The sequence below is a fragment of the Phoca vitulina genome, unplaced genomic scaffold (genome assembly GCF_004348235.1).
Source record: "Phoca vitulina isolate PV1807 unplaced genomic scaffold, GSC_HSeal_1.0 scaffold15, whole genome shotgun sequence".
NCBI classification, from domain to species: domain Eukaryota; kingdom Metazoa; phylum Chordata; class Mammalia; order Carnivora; family Phocidae; genus Phoca; species Phoca vitulina.
In genome coordinates this window covers 27,146,221-27,169,648 of record NW_022589718.1, presented here as the reverse complement: position 1 = coordinate 27,169,648, position 23,428 = coordinate 27,146,221, and the positions used below count along the sequence as shown (strand labels likewise).

Here is a 23,428-nt window from a genome sequence, read left to right as displayed (position 1 = left end):
CTAGGTTGTGGTGTATCATACAACGGAAGACCATTAAACAATAAAAAAGACCACTGCGTTCACAACACGATGGATGAATGCATCTTTTTTTAAGAGATTTTTTTTTTTAAAGATTTTATTTATTTATTTGACAGAGAGACACAGCAAGAGAGAGAACACAAGCAGGGGGAGTGGGAGAGGGAGAAGCAGGCTTCCCGCGGAGCAGGGAGCCCGATGCGGGGCTCGATTCCAGGACCCTGGGTTCATGACCTGAGCCGAAGGCAGACGCTTAACGACTGAGCCACCCAGGCGCCCCTGGATGAATGCATCTTAAAAACATGTTGCGCAGTGGGGCGCCTGGGTAGCTCAGTTGGTTGGGTGTCTGGCTCTTGATTTCGGTTCAGGTCATGATCTCAAGGTTGTGAGATTGAGCCCCGCATCGGGCTCTGTGCTCCGTGCAGAGTCTGCTTGGGATTCCTCTCCCTTTCCCTCTGCCCCTCCCGCCGCACACATGTGTGCTCTATCTCTAAGGAAAAAAACCAAAAAACAAAACAAAACAAAACAACATGTTAAGCAAAAGAAGCCAGACATGAAAAAGTACATGTTGTTTCATTCCAATTACATGAATGTATATAAAACCCGAGAACACACACAAAAGAGAGGATGACAGATCTCAGAGAGGGGCTGTCTGGAGTGGGGTGGGGAGGATGGAAATGACCTGAAAGGGGCCACAAGGGAACTATCTGGGTGAAGGAAACATTTAACGTCTTGTTTTAGGTGGTGGCTATAGATGGATGTGCACAGTTGCCAGACTTGTTGAACTGAACTCTTCGGGTCTGTGCAACTTAGTGTACGTTAATTCTACCTCCATAAAAACACATATAATAAAAATGTAATGAACCCATATCATGAGATTCTGAGCTGTGAATAGGAAGGAGAACGGTAGAATACTGCGATGGCTCAAATCTTAGAAAAAAGTAAGATACCAAAGTCATTTCCTGTGCTTGATGCACAAGTGATTAGATGGGGAAATTAAAAAAAAAATGCTTAGCTTGGCTCCTTTAAGGAATGTGACAGGAAGTCGAGAAGAGAAAACACAAGTATTAATAAGCAGAAGGGAGGGCAGTGCTGAAGCAGACAGTATGACTGTGGAACCAGTCAGTATAATTTTGTGATTAGGAGTGAATAAATTAGGTAACTGCTACTTAGGAAGACAGGGGGACAGTTAGAGTCTCGGGTATCCGTGTCTTTCTAGAAATCCTCTCAGTGAGGTGGGGTTTGAATCTGCCTCCAAGAGTGAATTGAATTTTCCCCAGTAGAGAAGGTGCAGATAGGATACATTGGGTTAAATGGAAGGTATTATTAAAAATTAACTCCACTTCTTTTTGCTTTCTTTAATAGAAATCCAAAATTATATATATTGCTCACATTATATTTCTTTTGGACAGTGCTGGCCTTGAGGCACGGAGAGAAGTTAAACTATTTCCATAATCAAAGCAAATGATGATGAATGTCTGGCCAAGGACCATGGCGGTAGGGAAAAAGAGGAGCAGTGAAATTCAAGAGATATTTCTTAGGACAGTGTTGACTGACTTGGTTAGTGATTGCATTTGGCAGTCCCCGGGTTATGGAGTGGGACAAATCAGAGATTGCTCTAAGATTTCTGACTTGGATAATATTGGTTGGGATGGGATGCCATATTTGACATTAGAGAAAACACGAGGGAAAAAGAGAATCAGATTTGAAAGTTTAGGAAGAAGGAGAATAATACCACATATTGAGTTCCAGGCGCTTGTCATATATTAAACCATTTTAACGTCTGCAAACATGGAAGAAATTAAGACCCAGAAAGGTTAAGTTAGCCAAAGATAGTCAGCTGGAAATGGTAGACCCAGGATTCAAACCCACACCAGTGGCGGTTCTAAATTATTTCAAAATTTGGGAAGCAAATGATAGTCTGGCTTCTCTAAGTAGTGATAGGGGTGTTTATCCTAAGTCACATTTCAAGAATGCTGTGTGTACCGTAATTATAATTTCCTGTAAGAATTGACAGACAAAACCCAGAATACGGTAATCAGAAATGGCAAGATTCCTTTCAGGGGGGTGGGGTGGGGATGATAGTTAACTAAGTGCAAGATTACAAAATCTGTACCATTTTGTACAGTCAGCTCCAAACAAATACGTGTAAAGGACAATGCCTATAGTAAACAATAAATAGTAGCTGTTTATTACTGTCTTAGAGGAGTAAAGGCATATGCCGTATGAGGATGAATGTGTACTATCACAAGGACAGGCCCTAGGCAGGCTTTGTATTGTGTTTTCTCGTCTTTCAAAAATTGAAAAATAGGAAAAATACCAGTTAACTAAGAACTCTAATTATTTTGGTTAGTATTTCATGGTGAGACATTTTGGTAATATGGCCTAGGTTTTAGACAATATAAATTTCCACTATAAAGTAACTCGATAAGAAACCATTGGTATGAGCATTTTAAAAATGCGTATTCCCCCGTCGTATATAATTAATACACAAGACTGCAAATTTTCAAGCACTGTGACGTAAGTATAAACTGTTAGAAAACAAAAACCAAAGACCTTTGGCACATAGCAATCAGGAATGATGTGAACTGTTTTAAAACAAAGACTTTGGACTGACTCTGGAGTGAGTGGTAGATTTGCACACAACAGCGTATTTTATGAACAGCCACAAACTAAAGATTAGACTTAAAGTGAGAACATTGTTGTAAAGACGGTTGCTTACCTATCAGATCGGTCTTTTCATGCACACGTAAGTAGCTGTCAATCCGGAGGAGCATGTATTTAAATGCCCAAGATAACAATATAATACTTTAGTGCACTGAGTCACGTATCCCAGCACCATCTGGTATTCTTGGGCCCAGGTCTACATTTCATTATAGTACCTTCAGAAACTCAGTACCTTTGAATAATTCCAACAATAGAGTTGACCTTATGACATAGTCAGCATTGAGACGCCTACTTATTTGCAGATGGGTATACCTATTCTCAGTGACCTGTGACTCTTCCTAAATTTAGCCAAACTGGTATCTCAAGAACTAGGTAGAAAAACCAGAAGATATTCAAGTTAAGGAGACTTCTTTTAGTGGATTTTTTTTTTTTTTAAAGATTTTATTTATTTATTTGAGAGAGAGAGAGAATGAGAGACAGAGAGCATGAGAGGGAGGAGGGTCAGAGGGAGAAGCAGACTCCCTGCCAAGCAGGGAGCCCGATGTGGGACTCGATCCCGGGACTCCAGGATCATGACCTGAGCCGAAGGCAGTCGCTTAACCAACTGAGCCACCCAGGCGCCCTCTTTTAGTGGATTTAAAAGACACTAGAAATAGTTGTCCCTAGGTTTGATAAAGAGGCTCAAATTCACATTCATTGTAACTTCCTGATTCAGGGTTTTGAGACACTTTTAAGGCCCTGTTGGGGGCCAAGAGTGCCATATATATTAACAATACCTGTTAAGGTCACAGACCTAGGGTGGACATGAGAGAATGGGAGAGTAAGTAGTGAGGGCTTCATATAGTTCACCTCTGTTCTAGTGCTTTGCTGATTCTGCTTAGGTCAAACTAATTAAAAAGCTATTATTTATTGATCATCTACTATCAATTGCAAATTGTGACAGATATTATTTCATTGAGTTTCATTCTCCTTGAACCTCCAGAATGGTAGCTGTTAAGCCACATTTTCTACGCTAGAAAAATGAGACTCAGGGATTCAAACCCAAGTTGACTGGATTACAAAGACATTGCTTAGTTTTTGCGTATCAGTGTCATTGAGATTTGAGTAGAAGGACCCATCTAAATAATAAGATTTTTTGGAATATAGCCAGTACTGTGGCATGTACTCATGAACTAAACGTGTTTCTGATACTGACACCATAAATTTATCAAATCTGTTTAAAATATTAATTTTGAAGAAATTTCTATAAAATGTTTTTGTCAAAATTTGTCAGTTTTCAGATATATTACTGTGAATAAATAATTAAGTTTTTGACATGGGAATCGAGTCTCTGAATTCCATTTTTGGGAAAGCACCACAATAATACAATGATGAAGTTCTGTAGACACCATCATAAGCCAACTATTTATAAAAAGAAACAGGGATTTAGTAAAAGTGAAAAGAAATATGGAAAATCCAGTATATTTGTGGTTTAGCCTAGTTTCCCACATTGAATGAATTTCGTAGATATTTGACTTTGAAGCACTCTATCCGTTGAAATTTCTGAAGACTTTCTCAATGATTTGAGACGGGTCATAGAGAAACAGATATAGGAAAATGGAGTAGTGAAGCTTTACATTAGAATTGGATTTTTGTGTGATTTCATATTTAAAAGAAAGTTTATTTATAGTTTACTTCTAGATATTCCTAAAGGTTATAATATTTTATTTATTACTAAGGAAAAATATTGAGATTCATATTTCACACGTCATCAAAATGATTGTACTTAAGCAGGAATTCTTCTCACATTTCTCGTGATTTATTACTACTTATGTTTATACAGTTGAAAACATAAATTTTCTTGTTCAGAAATAAAAATAAATTAATTAACTACAACAAAATACCAACAACTAAAATGAATTCTTAAAGGCCTTTAGCCCAAAAGGAAAAAAAAAAAAAAAGCCGTACCTCAAAAGTATTTCCCATTTCATTTCAAGCACTGGAAAGTATTTTAATTCACAAAAACTTAGTTCTTGAACATGCTGCCTTCTGCCTTTGTCTTAGTTTATCCAAAGTCCCATAACCTTGGCAATTTAGATTTGTTATGTAAGGCTGGAAATTTATGTTCTTTCATATGCCTTTTTTTAACCTTTTAAAATGACCAGTCATGTCAAATTGATTCCCATAACATGTAGATTTCTACACTTATCAGAACTGCAATTTACCACAGCTTTATTATTTATTATTTATCTTTCACTTTTTTCCAGAAAGGATACTCGTAAGAAGGGTTTAACTTATGGATTGTTTTCATTTGGCATGCCTTACTTCATGCATTTATTTATTGCCATTTCTACTAAATTGTATTTTTGAAACTTCTGCTTCATTAGTTCCTTGCTTTAGGAATGAAGGAAGCATCTTTTTCTTTTTTTTTAAGATTTTATTTATTTACTTGAGAGAGAGAGAATGAGAGAGAGAGAGCATGAGAGGGGGGAGGGTCAGAGGGAGAAGCAGACTCCCCGCTGAGCAGGGAGTCTGATGCGGGACTCGATCTCAGGACTCCGGGATCATGACCTGAGCAGAAGGCAGTCGCCCAACCAACTGAGCCACCCAGGCGCCCCGAAGGAAGCATCTTTAAGCAAGATAACTTTTCTGAACTACTATAGGAAGAATTGCTTAAAATGTTAAAAACATTTCATTGAGCCATTCATAGATGCTATCTATTGTATTTTTTTTAAGATTTTATTTATTTATTCTAGAGATAGAGAGGAATGACAGGGACAAGCAGACTCCACGCTGAACGCAAAGCCTGATGTGGGTGCGGCTTGATCCCAGAACCCCAAGACCGTGACTGGAGCTGAAACCAAGAGTCAGATATCCAACTGACTGAGCCACCGGGCGCCCTTCTATTGTATATTTTAACTCAAATGAAACACGGAGTAAAATATATTATCTTTGCCTTCTTGATAATAATTTCAAATGATACATGTAGATAACGTTTTAATTTTAACTGACAAGCAAATATTTAACTGACAAATAACCTAAATTTGGTTACATTTTGTTCCTCTCTTTCTCTTCCCCTACCCTGCTACTGCCCCCCAAACCCTCCATCCTCCCCACAAGATTGGGTAGTGAGAAGGTAAACTTCTCAATAAAACGTATTTCAAAAGGGAAAATCTTTACAATGCAATTGCAGATGGTAAAACAGTTTATTCTGCTCATAGATGTCGAGCATATGTTTCCTTTTTAAAAAATAACTTCACAGATAGGCCTGAAATCTGGCTGTCTTTACAGGTTATCTCACCAACTTCTGCTAAATTTCAAGCTAACATGAACTTTACAATATCTGGTTTTGTAACTGTAATTTTTACCTTATAAACAAAGGATAAGAAAAAGTTCTTATTATTGAGGAAGCAATTAACAGGTTTATGTTTAAAACTGGTCAGAATAGAAATGTGGAAAATTGTATACAATACACATACAGACATACATATATATATGTATGTGTATATGTGTATGTACATGTATATATCCAGGACTTCAAGTAAAACTGGGGAAATCTGAATAAGAAAGGTGGATTATATCAATGTCAATATCTGGTATAAGTTTTGCAAGATGTTACCATTGGGGGAAATCAAGTGTACATACACCTCTCTGTATTATTTCCTTTTTTTTTTTTCAAAGATTTTATTTATTTATTTGAGAGAGATAAAGAGCGAGCACAAGCAGGGGGAGGGGCAAAGGGAGAGGGAGAAGCAGGCTCCCCGCTGAGCAAGGAGCCTGATGAGGACTCTGGGATCATGACCTGAGTCGAAGGCAGACGCTTAATGACTGAGCCACTCAGGTGCCCCTCTCTGTATTATTTGCTAAAACTGCATATGAATCTACAATTGTCTCAAAAATTCAGTTAAAAAAAAACTGGTTAGTAATTTTCAAGAGCCAGATGGTGAATATGTTAGCCTTTTTTAGGGGGCTTGAGGTGGCAACTGCTCAAATTCATTATAATGTGAAAACAGTCAAACATAAACAAGTGGGTATGATGGTGTTCTTTTGAAACTTCATTTAGAAAAAGTAGACTTGTAGTTTGCAGACCTCTGGTTTTAAAAAAAAGACAGGAGCTTTTAATATTCTATATGCTACTCCCTTCCAAAAAAAAATGGTAAGAAAAGTAAATCTTATATTGTAATGCTTTAATTTGCAGTGTCTCTCTGTCTTCATGATTTCCTTAATTTGCATAAATATTTATACATACAGTATGCATACACACTTATATTTATCTTAAATATTCTATAAAGCGGGCGCCTGGGTGGCTCAGTTGGTTAAGCGACTGCCTTCGGCTCAGGTCATGATCCTAGAGTCCCAGGATCGAGTCCCGCGTCGGGCTCCCTGCTCAGCAGGGAGTCTGCTTCTCCCTCTGACCCTCCCCCCTCTCATGCTCTCTCTCTCTATCTCATTCTCTCTCTCAAATAAATAAATAAAATATTTAAAAAAAAAAAAATATTCTATAAAGCACTTCTTGGGTATCATGTTTCTGTATTTTGGGAAGTCAAAATGAGTTAAAGTTGTTTGACTTAAAAAAGTAAGAAATCCTTTTTAGGCAAAGCACTGTATTAAAGGAAGATATAACATGGAATTTCTATCCTAAAATTTTCATCTGTAAACATGAGCAGTAATCAGTTAAGGAGTAAGAGTCAAAGTTGAAAAATAGCCACTTTCTGTGCTTTCCTTTCTTTTTATCTATTATGTCCAAGGGTTGAACATCCTCTGCAAAGGTTTAGACTCTGTTCAATTACTTTCATTTTCAGGGTGCGACAAAGCATTAGCACAAGCAGAATCTAACTTCAAGTAAGAGCGCACTCAGGCTTATGTTTCAGACCATTTCCAAAAAATCCACTCTACAGGATATCAGTATTTATTCTGTAGACATTTTTGTTAACTTTTTCTTTCACTCCAGCCTGCCCCATCATGAGCGTAGTTTTCAGAAATCAGCTTCAGTTTCCATTGAGTCCAATTGCTTTCTTCCCATATGATTCTTTTTCCTTCTGCTTCTTCATCTTTTTTTAATGTGAGTGGCTTGTGTGGAAAAGCACCTTGAAGGTGGGATAAAAAAAAAAGAATATGCTTTATAGAGACATGTGTATTAAGTTTTCCTCCGCACCATGGGGAGTTATAAAGACTTTGCAATTTCAAAGAAGAGACGATATAAACACTACGAGGCACTGGTGAGAAAACAATTTTAATGCCCACAATTGAGCAGAAATATAAACCAGTTCTGGATAGATTTCCAGAACGATTAGAGTAGTGAGAGCCAAGTAGGGTTAACATGATGAGCTTGTGTGATTTTAAGTAATTTTAAAAGATGAAAGATATTTCTGAGAGTGTTTTGAAAATTCCATGCACATCCCTCTCTTGTACCCTACCCTTCATTTAATCCTTTGCTAAGGTAATCCGTTTACTCTACCTCTTCATTATCTCTTGAATGTGGCCCTACATCTTTATCCCCATTGAGGGCCTTTGTTTATGTACTCCGTGCAATACTGTAAATATCTACTAACCTTCCTCACTCACCACTCATGCAGACACAACACAAACACACACACACACACTCACTTGTTCATCCCACATGCATCCCCCATGCTGCTGCTAGAGTGATCTTCATAACATGCATCCCAGACCTTGGCATTCATTTGCTTAAAACCATTCAACAGCTCCCTGTCATAGTACAACACGTGTGTGAATTCTATAGCCGATAGGCAAGGCAAGTCAAAGTCTTTTTCCGTCCTATGTTTCCAACTTCATTTCCTAAGTCATTTGCCTTTCTCCTGCCTTCCTTATCCCAGCATCTGCCCACACCTGTTAGGGTTCAGCCACTCTGAACTATGGCTGTATTGTGCGCCATGCCATCTTCTTGCTTTTGCTTCTTTCCCAGCTGTCCTGAAGCCTTCTCTGCCCGAAAATACGCATTCCTCGGGACAATTCAAGCATTATTTTAATCGGAAAAGCCTTGTGTGAATCTTTCAGAATTGAACATATTTCATCTCTTAGATTATTTGCCAAATAATACTTGATCTCTTTGTACGTTTATACCCAGGAGTGGGAGGGCAGTATGGTATAATAGAAAAAAGAGCTTTGGAGTCAGAAGTAGTGGGAGCTCCAAAAGGGCAGGAAAGAATTGGTTTAACTCAACACTGAATTACTAGCACCTGGCAGGTACCTGAAATACTATAGGTATTCAGTGTATCTGTCTTGTATGAATTATTGAATGAGTCAATCAGTCAATAAATAAAGGAGATTTATTTGTGTCTTACTCATTGGAATTGGTTGGAATATCAGCCCGGGAGGCATTTCTAAAGATATTAAGGGTTTAAAGGAAGACCTCCTTCTATAGTATTTCTGTAATGAAGGGGTGACTATCTAAAGGGAATTTCTAACCATTTGGAAGAAAAAATATATAAGTTGGGGGAATATATTCTGTTTTAAACACCAATAGTTATGATTATCATGCACATAACTAATGCACTTCTTTTTTTCCAGTTTCAGCTACCCTTAAATTCCTCAAATATTCAGCAACCTATAGGACATCTTAACAAGATACCCTAATATGTAAACATTTCAAAACCATTATCGACAAGGCTGAAACCTAATTTTTTAAACTAATATATCCCTCATGCTATGGCAGGTGCCCAATAAATACGTGTGGAATGAATAAATGAACCATTACCAAATGCGTCTATTCAGCTCCCACACTTAAAAAGATAGTCATCACTTCACAGCCAGATGCTGTCCCAAGATCCTTGGACCCTTGACAAGTACCCAGGTTAATCTTCCTTCCTCTTCTTTTCTCATAATAAATCCCTTGCAAGGCACCTCTGCGTAGCCTTACCATATCAAGTAAAAATTCTCCTGCTTGGATTTTAAAGTCAGCAACTGATCGCACGTTGGTCTATCCAGAACTCTCTCTTCTCTTGCTTTCCAAAGCAGTGTCTTTGCTCACCTCCTGGTCTTCTTTATGATGGCCCCATTGACTTGCCTAATCCTTGCTTCCCCTTTTGGTTTATCTAAGGTTTAGCCTACACTTGAAGCCTTCTAGACTAACCCAGCACAAAGCAAAGGTTTCCTTATTTGCTTTCCTCATATAGTTTGAATTTTTTTTAATTAGTTTTTTGCACTTGCCTGAGATTTGTGTTGTAGCTGCTTCAAGTATGTAAGTCCCATCTCCAAAAACAGCATAGGCTCCATTAGGCCAATCAACCTGTCTTCTCCTTCTGTATCTCCACAGTACTTGAACATTATTGGGGAAATAAAATTTGTGGTTTGGCAGCAGTGAACCATTGTTGATTCAAGAAGAATACATTTATGAAAACAAAGTTGTCCATTGTATGCAGGATCGACTTGCGTGGAGAGATCAATAGACAAAGATGTCAGCATATAATTTTTTACAAGGTTTATACCTAGTCAGCAGACAAGGGTTTTTATTTAATAAATGAAGGGTAGAGAGGGAGGGATGATAAGGGTCTAGATACAGTGAGGCAATGGGAATCCAGTGGAGGGTACATAATCAAGGTACATTTTTATAATCAGCTAACAACAAACTTGTTGATGATTAAGTACAGAGGATCAAAGAGAGTAATAAGCCAAAAATGTCATCAAACTTTCGAGTAGAAAGTGGTGATTTCAGTGGAAAAGTGAAATGGTTGAGAAAGAGGCCAAGTGTTGGGCCTCTTTGTGTTGGGGTATGGAAGGAGCAGGATGACTTTAGTTTTGTGCGGATTGGCAGTGTACATGCAGAAGACAAGAAATATGATTCCTTTAAGGTGTGTTTGGCTACGAATGATGACATTACGTTGGCTACAGTGGATTTTTGAAATTGTATCCACAGATTTGAACATTTCTCTTCCTCCCCACCCCCCCCATATAGATGTGCTATCTACATTAATCTTCAGGGATCACACTTTACACTGATTTTTCTTTTTTTTTTTTTTTTTAAATCACATTGGTTTTATTTTGGAGCAAAGTTGTTACGGTAGTCTGGTATAGAGAAAGTTCATTGAAACACTCATACTAGTATAACTTTGTTGTAATTCTCATTTCAAATTTAATAGATCGGTGCCTGCTAGAAAGGAGGAGACACACTAGGAACTAATTTACCTGTAAGAAGGCGAAGAGCAGAGGCTGAAATCCTAGTTCCTCTAAGAAAATTGCAGGCTGAGGTTTGTTTTTGCTGCTGGGGTTTCTCTTGCTCTGAATAGGCTATAACTATGCTTGAGGACCACTAGAGGACAGAAATCAAATCTTAATCAGTCATGATGGTTTTTTTTTTTTTTTTTTTCTGTTTAAAAGAAAGTTTCAAATTCACTTTAAAGCCTAGGGAGTTTAATTAAAGTAAGTAGAGACAAAAGTACTCTTTTGAGAGCTGTCATTTCTCTTAGTATGACACTATTAATAATATAGCATAATGCTATTTTGGAAGTTTGATTCTTTCCTTGTCTTTTGTCTTGTTCTGACTCTTTTCTGTGTTCTAAATGAAAGGGAGAATAAAGCACTTAAAGGAAGGTACTCTACTAAATTCACTGTCTCCTCCTACACTGCATTATCTCTGACCTTAGCTGTAATTCTTTGAAGAAATAACCCTTGCAAGCACTGTTGTTGTTTTTTCTTTCCCTTCCTCTTTTGTTGCGAGCCTCTTTAACCAACAACATTTACAGGGTTCTTCACAAAGAACTTTTTTTTTCCCAATTAGGATGAAAACTAGATCATTATGTGACCATTTCATTGTGAGTGTAACTTCCCTTTTTGACAGCTCCATTAGCTCTGCCCGGTTCTAAATCTTCATATTTCTGACTTGCCTTGAAATCAGAAAGCGTTTTCATTATGCTAGTCTTTGTGAGCAACAAGCATGAATGAAAGCCTGGCAGACATCACAGCCTCTTCGGGGAACTTACCTGCCTTACAACTCAGGGCCAGGGCGAAATGTTTGCCGCTTCGACCTGATGATTGAGCTTTGATTCCTAATTAAGTGTGGCACAGTTTTGAATCTAAAGAGTGTTTCTGAGGTCACTTTTCGTTTTTGTGTGCACCGTAATGTTTTCCCTGTAACTTGGATTTCACGATCTCCGTTGTTTGAAAGTTAATTAGTATTCTTTGTTTAGAATACCTTCTCATTTGCCTAAGTGTGTCATTGCATCTGCCTTTGTCACTTGATTTTGGTGAATATTTTTTAAGCCAAATGATAGTTTTAAGGTGTGCTCCCTCTAATTGCATTGACTTGCAGAAAGCCGGCTATTAAACGTGATAATATAAATTGCACTTTTATTCTGTTCTCATGCTCTGTTTTTATAATATGCGTAAGGTTACAATATTAGAATTACCCAGTATTTTAACATGATAGGTAAGAAGTAAGAAATTGTAAGGGAAGCAGAAATTATTTTGTTCTAAATGTAATATATGAAATTGACCCTAGTTTGATGTCCTCACTACAATATAAACCATGGCAGTGTATAATGAAGGTAAGAAGTTAAAGAGTTAACAGTTCTTGATAAACCAGAAGGCCATTAACTTTTAATAATGCCATCTCAAATATTTGTCTGTAAATTGTGGTGATAATCAAAGATGAGCCTATGGGATTGTGCTTTGTAGTACTATTTGATTTGATAACTCTGGTAATCCCTTAAGCACGTGAGGAAAAATATTTTATGCTTAACATTAGCAACTATCGTGAGTTTGTAAAATAACCTGCTAACCCCAAGATGTATTATAAGGACAAGAAGAAAAACAATTATATCTCAGATTTTGCGGGGTTTTTTTTTTTTAATGATTACTTTTAGAAAATTTTTTTCAACCTAATACATTTCTGTTTCTTGCTGTGAGAGAGATGAACTGGCTTCAGAAAATTAAAAAATGAGACAGAATGCTGTCTACATACTAAAAAATGTTGAACTCTTTATGAAATGAAAATAACTATCCAAATTATCTTTTTATCTGTGTTTCCCATTTAAAATGCTGTGCAGTTGCCCTGTAATAAAGCAATGCTTTCTCTGTCACTGCTGGGTTGTGGTCTCTTCCACAGCCTTAACTAGACGGCACTCTGACCCCAGAATCAAAATAAAGCAAGCATTTCTTCATTTAAAATTGAATTTCTAAAAAGTTGAAATAAAATAAAATCGAATTTCTACAGTACTATTTTTTTAATGGCAGTAAAATTGATAGATAACAATATGTAAGTTTCAGGGGTTCAACATTCCCATTCAACATCTGTCTGCCCTACAAAGTGGTCACCACTAAAAGCCTAGTTATCCTTCTCCACCGTAGAGTTGGTCTCCTTCACCCATTTCACTCATCCTCCTCCCTCTTTCCCACCTGTAACCACTGATCTGTTCTCTGTATCTACAGGTTTTTTTTCTTGTTTGTTCATTTTGGTTTCTTTAGATTTCACATATAAGTGAAATCATACTATATTTCTCTTTCTCCATCTGACTTACTTCACTTAGCGAAATACCTTCAAGGTCCATCCATGCATGTTGTTGCAAATGGCAAGAGTTCATTCTTTTTTATGGCTGAGTAATATTCCATTCCATTCCATTCCATTCCATTATACACACACACCACATGTTCCTTATTCATTCATCCATTGATGGACATTTAGGTTGTTTCTGTTTCTTGGCTACTGTAAATAATGCTGCAGTGAACATAGGGGTGCATATATCTTTTTGAATCAGCATTTTCATATTCTTCAGATAAATACCGAGAACTTAAATTGCTGGATCACATTGTAGTTCTATTCTTGATTTTCTGAGGAACCTTCATACTGTTTCCACAGTGTCTGTGCCAATTTGCATTGCCACCAACAGTGTATGAGAATTCCTTTTTCTCTACATCCTTGCTAACACTTGAGTATGTATTCTTTGGAAAAATGTTTATTTTCTCTGTCCCATTTTTTAAACAGGTTGTTTGTTGTTGTTGGGTGGTATGAATTTTGTGTATATTTTGGAAATTAATGCCTTGTCAGATACATGATTTGCAAAAATCTCCCATCCAGTAGGCTGCCTTTTCATTTTGATGATGGTCTCTTTCACTGTGGAGAGGCTTTTTAGTTTGATATAATCCCATTTATTTATTTTTGCTTTTGTTTCCCTTGCCTTTGGGGTCAGATCCACAAAATACTGCTAAGACCGACATTGAATGTTTTCCTTTAGGAATTCTGTGATTTCTGGTCTTTCAAGTCTTTAATCCATTTGAATTAATTTTTGTGTATGGTGTAAGATAGTGGTCCACTTTCATTCTTTTGCATGTGGCTGTCCAGTTTTTTCAACACCATTACTGAAGAGGCTGTCCTATCTCCATTGTATGTTCTTAGCTCCTCTGTCATAAATTAACTGTCGATATAAGTGTGGGTTTAATTCAGTTCCGTTCCACTGATCTGTCTGTTTTTATACCAATACCATACTGTTTTGACTCATGGTATAGTTTGAAATCAGGGAGCATAATGCCTCCAGTTCTGTTCTTCTCTCTCAAGATTGCTTTGGCTATTCAGGATCTTTTATGGTTCCATAAAAATTTTAGAATTATTTGTTCTAGTTATGTGAGAAATGCCATTAGAATTTTGATGGGAATTGCTTTGAATCTGTAGATTGCTTTGGGTATGATGGACATTTTAATGATACGAATTCTTCCAGTCATGAGCACAGAATATCTTTTCATTTATTTATGTCTTCAGTTTCTTTCATCAGTGTTTTATAGTTTTCAGTGTACAGGTCTTTCACCTCCTTTGTTAAATTTATTCCTAGGTATTTTATTCTTTTTTGGTGCAGTTGTAAATAGAATTTTTTTTTTAATTTCTCTTCCTAGTAATACATTATTAGTTATGTAAATGCTACAGATTCCTGTATGTTGATTTTGAATCCTGCTACTTTACTGAATTTACTTATTCTAACATTTTTTTTGGTGGAGTCTTAAAGATTTTCCATGTATAGTATCATGTCATTTGCAAATAATGACAGTTTTACTAATTCCTTTCCAATTTGGATACCCTTTTCTTTCTTTTTCTTGCCTAATTGTTGTGGTTAGGAATTCCAATACTATGTTGAATAAAAAGATGAGAGTGGGCATCCTTGTCTTGTTCCTGATCTTAGAGGGAGAACTTTCTGGTTTTTACCATTAAGTATGATGTTGAGTAGTATGAATAACTTTGGGTTTGTCATATGTGGCCTTTATTATATTGAAGTATAGTCCCTCTATACCCAGTTGGTTGAGTTTTTATCATACATGGATGTTGAATTTCATCAGTACTTTTTCTGTGTCTACTGAGGTGATCATATGATTTTTATTTGTTTTGTTGATGTGCTATATCATATTGCTTGATTTACAGATATAATGTTGAACCAACCTGCATTCCTAGAATCAATTCCACTTGATCATGGTACACAGTCCTTTAATGTATTATTGAATGAAGTTTGCTAGTATTTTGTTGAGAATTTTTATCTGTGTTTGTCAGTGATATTGGCCTGTAATTTTCTTTTTTTGTGGGGTCTTTATCTGGGTTTGATATCAGGGTGATTCTGGCCTCATAAAATGAATTTGGAAGTGTTCCCTCTTCTTCAATATTTTGGAAGAGTTTAGAAGGATAGGTATTAAATCTTCTTTGAATGTTTGGTAAAATTTACTGGACCTTTTGTTTGTTGGGAGATTTTTGATTCCTAATTAAATCTCTTTACTAGTAATCAGTCTGTTCAGATTTTCTATTTCTTCAAGACTCAGTCTTGGAAGATTGTTTGTTTTTAGAAATGTATTCATTTCTTCTAGGTTGTCCAATTTGTTGGTGTCTAATTATTTGTAGTAGTCTCAAATGATCATTTCTATTTCTGTGGTGTCAGTTGTAAATTCTCTTTCATTTCTGACTTTATTAGAACTCTCTCTCTTTTTTTCTTGGTTGGTCTAAAGATTTGTCAATTTTGTTATCTTTTCGAAGAACCAGGTCTTAGTTTCATTGGTCTTTGTTATGTCCTTTTTTCTGTTGACTGAGGGCTTTGTTTGTTCTTTTCCTAGCTCTTTTATGTGTAAAGTTAGATTGAGATTTTTCTTCTTTTTTTGAGGTAAGCCTGTATTACTATGATCTTCCCTCTTAGAACCACTTTTGCTGCATCCCCAAATTTTGGCATGTTGTATATCTGTTTTCACTTGTCTCTAGGTATTTGTTCATTTCTTATTTGATTTCTTCATTTACCCATTGGTTGTTCAGTAAATTGTTGTTTGATTTTTACATTTTTGTGATTTTTCCAGTTTTCTTCTTATAATTGATTTCTAGTGTCATACCTTGTGGTTAGAGAAGAAGGTTGATAGGATTTCAGTCATCTTGAATTTATTGAGCCTTGGTTTGTGGCCTAACATGTGATCTCTCCTGGAGAATGTTCCATATGCACTGAGAACAATGTGCATTCTGCAGTTTGGGGACGGAACGTTCTGTATATATCTGTGAAGTATATCTGGTCTAATGTGTTGTTTAAGGCCAATGTTTCCTTAGTCTGCAGTACTGTATTAAAGCTAATATTTCATCTTCGTTTTCTTCTTGACAACAGGTCTACATCAAAACTGACAAAAATAATTATCCGTGTATAAATTAGTATGGAAAGCTTTGGAGTCATTTTCTCTGACCATTGCAAGAGCTCTTAATTTCTCAGAACTTTCTTTTCTTGCTTATGAAATAGGAATAAATACCGACAGCTTATGGTGGCTGTGAGATTAAATAAAATAATGTATGTTGAGCACCTAGCCTAAAGAATTTAATAATCTTTAATGAGTATAAAATTTCCTCTGTAGATTTCTCCCTTCCATTGTGCCCCCCCACTTTTGCATTTCGGGTCTATAGAGTTATATTAAGCCTAGAATTTTAGAAACTCCCTTTTAGATTTATAGTAACTTCTTTCTGAAATTACTGGGCAAAGCAATTTAGTTATGGCTAGCAAAAGAAAATAAAGTAGAGAAAAATATGTAGTTCCTTTTTCTTTATTTTTTTCTTTATTTTTTTTATAGTGAAGAGCATTATCTTTTAGGCACACAGTGTTTTTGAGTATGAGGGGTTAAAGGAATTGTTATAGACTGGATATGGATGTGTTGGAATGCTTTAGAAAATCGATTCTCGCTAATGGAGAGAATGTTTTTAAAGTGAACTATTGCCATTCTTTCAGTGAGCCACATACAGCAGAAGAAATTCAAGTAAACATTGAAGGAGAGGCAAGCTCTTCCTTATAGAATTAATGAGAATTGCAGTGATCTGCCATGGGGAATTCGAATTGGAAAAACCTTTTCCATGTGCATTATTCCCTAATGTCTAGAACCAGATAAGTAGACTCTAATTTTAAATGTGCAATTATCCAAACAAGATGAATGGGCAGGGCAACGCTGGGTAGGACTGTCGATCTTCATGTTAATATTTTTATTCTCCTTTGTAAGAGACATATAGTTGGCAAAACCCACATGTCTGTGGGATCCCTGAAGACCACAGCTAACTCAGGAGAGATGTAGCCAGCTTCATCCTACATCAACGATGGAGATATAGACCAGGGGAGACACATCCCAGAATAAACCCCTTGCTGTTGTCCTTTATCATGTCTTCGGTCAGTTGTTTTATCTTGGGGAGATTGTTTTGTTTTGTTTTTGAAGGAATACTTAATAACAAGTTAGATCACATTTGCCGATCTAACATGTATTTTTTAGATCACGGAAGCTAAAGCCAAGCATCCTGTTCCTTGGTAAAAATGGCCTGCTTAATGTATGTACACTGCAGCGCAATTTTTAAAATGCTGTAATTATAATTCCAGAACTTAAGAATGCGAATAGATGTCAGAGTTTTCTCCTTTATATGGGAATTTCCTTTGAAAAAGCATTTGAAGCTTGGACAAAAATTCCATAGCTCTATTCTTAAGAGCACTGTGTAGAGTCTTCATGATTCGGATGATACAGGGGAAGCTTCGGTTCAACCTTCTAGAGAAGACATGGCGGCTTGCACGATCTCATCAACCGGGAGAATGCTGGCAGCCATCACAGCGCAGGAGTGAAGGAGCTGTCTCTTCACACAGTAGTTATGCCATTTGCCAACGTCTGCTGCTGCCGTTGGCTCACCTCTGTTTAAGTGCACACCTCCAGCAAGTTGACCTGATTCTGAATGTTCTGCTTTCACTTTAATTTTAATTCGTGCTTCTGGAAAGTCAAAACCAGAGCTCTGAGCAAGAACCATTGGAAAAATGAGCAGCGCATTCACAAATGCTTGGACTCCAAGTTGCCCTTTACTGGACTTAGAATCGGGGCTTCTCCCATTGCCAGCTCCACTGCCCCGGGACCTGGAACCACCCAGACATCAGCCATAGCATTTTTAACAGCCCTCAAGCCATCTCTTACTGCATCCTTGACTTGAGCGAGGATGTGCTTATTTGGTCCTTTGACCAGTAATGTGACAGAGCGAGGATTGTTAGATTTCTCACTAAAGGTGAACTTCTCTTCTCCCGATGTATACTCAGAGGCGAGACCTGCATGTTCCAAACAATCAGGATTTAGGTCATCAAAAGAATTTAGGGCTCCCCCACCACGAGCAAGAGTCAGCCTTTCTATATTTCTCTTTTCAGCTCTGCACAGGACTGTTATACCTTTTTTTTTTTTTTTGCAAGAGCATCTAAGGAAAAGGGTCGGTTCCCTTTTGATTAAATAACAACAGATCTTTTCTCTGAATCACCACAGACTTTCTTTTTCAGTTCTATCATGTTTTTAATTGTTATCTTCAATGAATTTTCTTTCAGTTTTTACTAGTTTCTCTCTCTTCTGAATTCTTATTTTAAAAAAAGCCAGAATTTGCTTTTTCTTTTTTCATATTCCTAGAACACATTGCACATATGAAGACGTGTGAATCTTCTACTCTTTTTTTCACATTGGGATGCCATGCCCTTTGGTCCAAAACAAGACCTCTGATTAAGCTTGTATTCATTTCAGATTTATGTTTAATGTCTATAACCTCAGCCATGAAAAGGTCAGTAGGTTCATCTTGTTTTGTAACAGCCAAAATGGAGGCCACCCCAGCCTCTGTTAGGACATACAGCATATAAAATGCTATAGAATTGTGGAATTTTTTTTTTAAAGTGGAAAACATATTAGAAATCCTGATCTATCCCCCTAATTTTATAGATAATGGTAACCAAGGCTGAAAGAATAGAATATGTTAAAGATAGAGCCAAGAGTATACATATGTTGGTTTATGTTCAAAGCAGTATATATATTTATCAAATACAAGAATTTCTTTTTTTCACTTGTATCCTCCTAATTTATATATAAGTAAGATTATGTTATGACTCTGGGTCTTTAATAAATGAAAATGAATTATATATGATATGATTGAGTTTCAGAAATTGAGATTAATGTCAGGACACGAATTTCTGTTAAAAATAAATTAGTAATTATATATAAAAAATAAAATACATAATTTTGCAGCACAAACCCAGTCAGCATTCAATAGTTAATGTATATGTACATCCACATACTACATATTTTCCTTACTAGGCAGAAAATGCACATGCTTACAGATGAAGGGTTTTGTGAGCGATGTGTATTTGGCACATATTTTGCATATATTTAGAAGAAGTGATTTAGTAAAATATTTGGGTAAAAGCAAATATATTCAAGACTGTGCAAATGGGAACACAACAGATTCCGGGAGAAGAATTTTTTATTGATAAGTAAATCCTAATAATACAGATTTCACCTCAGTTTTAAGAATCATCATGATTTTCAACAGAAGGGCCTATTTATTGTAAATTCTAAGCAGTCTTTCTGAAACCTGAAAAAGATTTGTGAAAACAGCCTGCAATAAAAATCACGCATGCTTCATAAAACACTACTTGATAGATATCACTTGCACCATTAGGAACTAAACGACAAAGGATGTAATTTCAGTTCTGGCATGCAATATTAATCTAAAGCCTTTAAAACATCTTGCTGATGGGAACTATGACAACGTGACATTGAAGAATTAGGAGCTAAAGACATCTATCTTAATCAGATTTTCAAAGTAAATGCCGTAAAACACAAAGTTGTTTCATTCATTTCTACATTTGCACATGTGTCGGCGGGAGAATCATTTTCTTCTGTGTTGCTTTAAATGCAAAGAGTACAAACTTTGCATTTGCATAGTATGAGTTCATTACCCAGCATGGAAGCACATTTTAGCCACCATGCACACACATGGAATTCTTTTGGCATTAATGTACATATGTTCCATCTTTTATGCTAGTGATACATTATCATCCTCAGCAAACACTCTAAATGATGTTAGAAGATACTTCTAAAAATATTTAGGGGGGCGCCTGAGTGGCTCAGTCATTAGGTGTCTGCCTTCTGCTTGGGTCATGATCCTAGGGTCCTGGGATCGAGTCCTGCATTGGGCTCCCTGTTCAGTGGGAAGCCTGCTTCTTCCTCTCCCACTCCCCCTGCTTGCCTTCCCTCTCTCACTGTCTCTCTCTCTCTGTCAAATAAATAAATAAAATCTTTTTAAAAATATTTAGGTTATATTTGCCTTTGTAAGTTTAGAAATGAAAACGGAATGTTTTTAAAACCTTGTAGAAAGAAATTAAGAAATTATCTTAGGGACATACTCACATATAAACACCTTCTTTGGTCAAAATATATATATATATTTGTAAATATATATATTTTTACATATATATGGTAAAAATATTTTTATTGCTTTATATGAATAAATGGGGAAGTCTGGAAAATAAAACCTTACATTAAAATAACACTTCACAGTTTATAAAAATACTTTAGTATACATTTTCTCCTTTAATCCTCTGTATAGGAGTAATTATTAATCCCACTGAACAAATGAGGAATCAGAGAATTTAGAATAGGAAATTGATTTGCTCAAGTTACATAGTTACTAAATTTTAGACAGGGAATTTGAACCCAGCGGTTACAGACTGATTTTGTTTCTCCCCAGACCCATATGTTGAAGCTGTTACCCCCGCCCCATGTGACTGTATTTGGCGATGAGAAGTCTAAAGAAGTACTTACGGTTAGATGAGATAATAAGGGGGAGGCCTTGATTCAATAGGATTGGTGTTCTTATAAGAAGAAAGACCAGAGGGGCGCCTGGGTGGCTCAGTTGGTTAAGCGACTGCCTTCGGCTCAGATCATGATCCTGGAGATCCAGGATCGAGTCCCGCATTGGGCTCCCTGCTCAGCAGGGAGTCTGTTTCTCCCTCTGACCCTACCCCCTCTCATGTGCTCTCTCTCTCTCATTCTCTCTCTCAAATAAATAAATAAAATCTTTAAAAAAAAAAAAAAAAGAAGAAAGACCAGAAATAAGTGAAACCATATGATAATTGACTTTCTCTGCTTGAGTTATTTCACTTAGCATAATCTCCTCCAGTCCCATCAATGTTGATGTAAAAGTTGGGTATTCATCCTTTCTGATGGAACATAAGGAATAGCATGGAGGACATTAGGAGAAGGAAGGGAAAAATGAAGGGTGGGAAATTGGAGGGGGAGACGAACTATGAGAGACTCTGGACTCCGAGAAACAAACTGACAATTTTGGGGGGGGATGGGGGGATGGGCTAGCCTGGTGATGGGTATTAAGGGGGGCACGTATTGCATGGAGCACTGGGTGTTTTATGAAAACAGTGAATCATGGAACACTACATCAGAAACTAATGATGTACTGTGGTGACTAACAAAATAAAATAAATTTAAAAAAAAAAGAAGAAGAAGAAGGACCAGAGAGCTAGCTCGCTCTGCCCAGTGAGGACACAGGGGGAAGGCAGCTGTCTGCAGCCAGGAAGAGAACCCTCACTAGAAATGGACTCTGCTGGACCTTGATCTTCAACTCCCAGCCTCCAAAACTATGGAAAAATAAATTTCTCTTGTTTTAAGTGCCCCAATCTGTAGTATTTTGTTATGGCAGCCTAAGCAGACTACTATACCAGCTCATTTTTACTCTTCTCCACTGTAAATCCACTTATCTCTTCAATGGAAAATTTTAATAAACTGGCCTGAAAATGCTTGTGGACTCATGAAAGGAAAGATCAGAAGATCTGTGAAAGAATATCTTAGTCACCTGCTTTCTTTTGAACCTCTATTGTGAGAGGAAGGTTTCTAGTGGCAATTAGCATCCTATAGAAAGTCCTAGCCTTCCAGCTTCAAAAAGTCATGCTTACTACTATTTTAAAAGGCACAACAAAGCCTCAGGAACTCCAGATCATTAATCTCCTAAACAATAGTACCTCACATTTCTATAGTACTTTGCAGTTCTTTTCACTGTACTGTCCTTTCTGATGGTGCTAAGTCATTATAGCAGCAGAAAAATATATACTGGGAAGAGGCTTTTAGTGTTGCATACACACAAAAAATTATCCCAAAATTATTGACAGGGAAGGGCATTCACCAAATATCAAGTGTCAGCTTAAACGATGACTTGTTCCCTTTTAATCAAAGAGCATCATTGCAGGGGTTCCACTTAACAGATCAGCCTCATTGTACATGCCAAGAACGGGAAGGATACCATGGGTTTTGTTGAAGTTTTTTGCATCTACATAATATTTAATGTTTGCGGTAACACACTTCTCTGTCTGGAGGCCATCATGTGATTGGAAGGAAACTTAAAAGATTTTATTCTGTTTCAATGTAAGACATTTATAGATAATGTGGACTCAATAAATTGCAGATAACAAATATGAGATCAAATAATATGCTAGGGGAAAAGTCAATGGCAAAGGTAGTATTTTGGGGGAAACAAGATCAGCAGTGTTGTTGGATACTTTGAGTGTTTTCTCCTCACTTAATTTTCCTATAGTTGCTGAAATATTCAAAAAAGAAAAATCAGAAAAAGGTTTCAAGTAAACCGAATCTCTTTTTCCTAAAATTGATTAACTGTAATTTTTAAAATGCATTATAACTGTCATCATAACTTTTAAGAGACTGGTTAGTTTTCTTTTAAGTTTGAAAGTTTCATGCTGGATTTTTTTTTTTCCAGTTGTTTCCATAAGCAATTTTAATATTGAAATCTGAAACCGGGGGCGCCTGGGTGGCTCAGTCGGTTAAGCGACTGCCTTCAGCCAGGTCATGATCCCAGGGTCCTGGGATCGAGCCCCTCATCAGGCTCTCCGCTCAGCGGTGAGTCTGCTTCTCCCTCTCCCTCTGTGATCTCTCTTGCTTTCACTCTCTCTCAAATAAATAAATAAAATCTTAAAAAAAAAAATCTGAAGTCAATTTAAGTTTGATACAAAATGATTTTGACTATACGTACCTTATGATGTTACTAGTCACAACATATATAATACAGAATGGTTTGTTTTAAAAATAAACATATTATTTTTAATATTAATAACAAGATCATATGCTAGGATATCTGTGCCATGAATTAATATGGTCAAGTTCTCATAATACTTCAATTGAAATAAAGTAATTTTTTACTGTATGTCCCTTAAATGTTTTATATGTATGACTTGAAATAATACGGGGCTTTTAATTACCTTAAAATTTGAATATTCATAACATAATTTAATATATTTCAGGAAAATATTATATAGTACCTAAAAGAATTTTGGAGCTAAAAAACTTCAGAATTCATTGCCTGAGCCCACCCTTCCCCCAAACACCCTTTTTTTTACAGAGGAGAAAAACTGAGCCCCAGAAGTTAGTTGATTTATATGAGGTTATGTGTAGTTAAAACCAGCACTAGGAGTGCCTGGGTGGCTCAGTCCATTAAGCGTCTGCCTTCAGCTCAGATCATGAT

At 36.7% G+C, this 23,428-nt stretch overlaps 1 protein-coding gene and 1 pseudogene across 3 annotated transcripts in view; one reads left to right on the top strand and one right to left on the bottom strand.

Moving 5' to 3' along the window:
* The window catches only part of TENM3 (teneurin transmembrane protein 3), a 2,501,300-nt gene that overhangs the window by 2,279,470 nt on the left and 198,402 nt on the right, over positions 1–23,428 (top strand). The gene's annotated exons all lie outside the window — the stretch shown is intronic.
* LOC116637977 lies at positions 15,747–19,967 on the bottom strand (annotated as a pseudogene).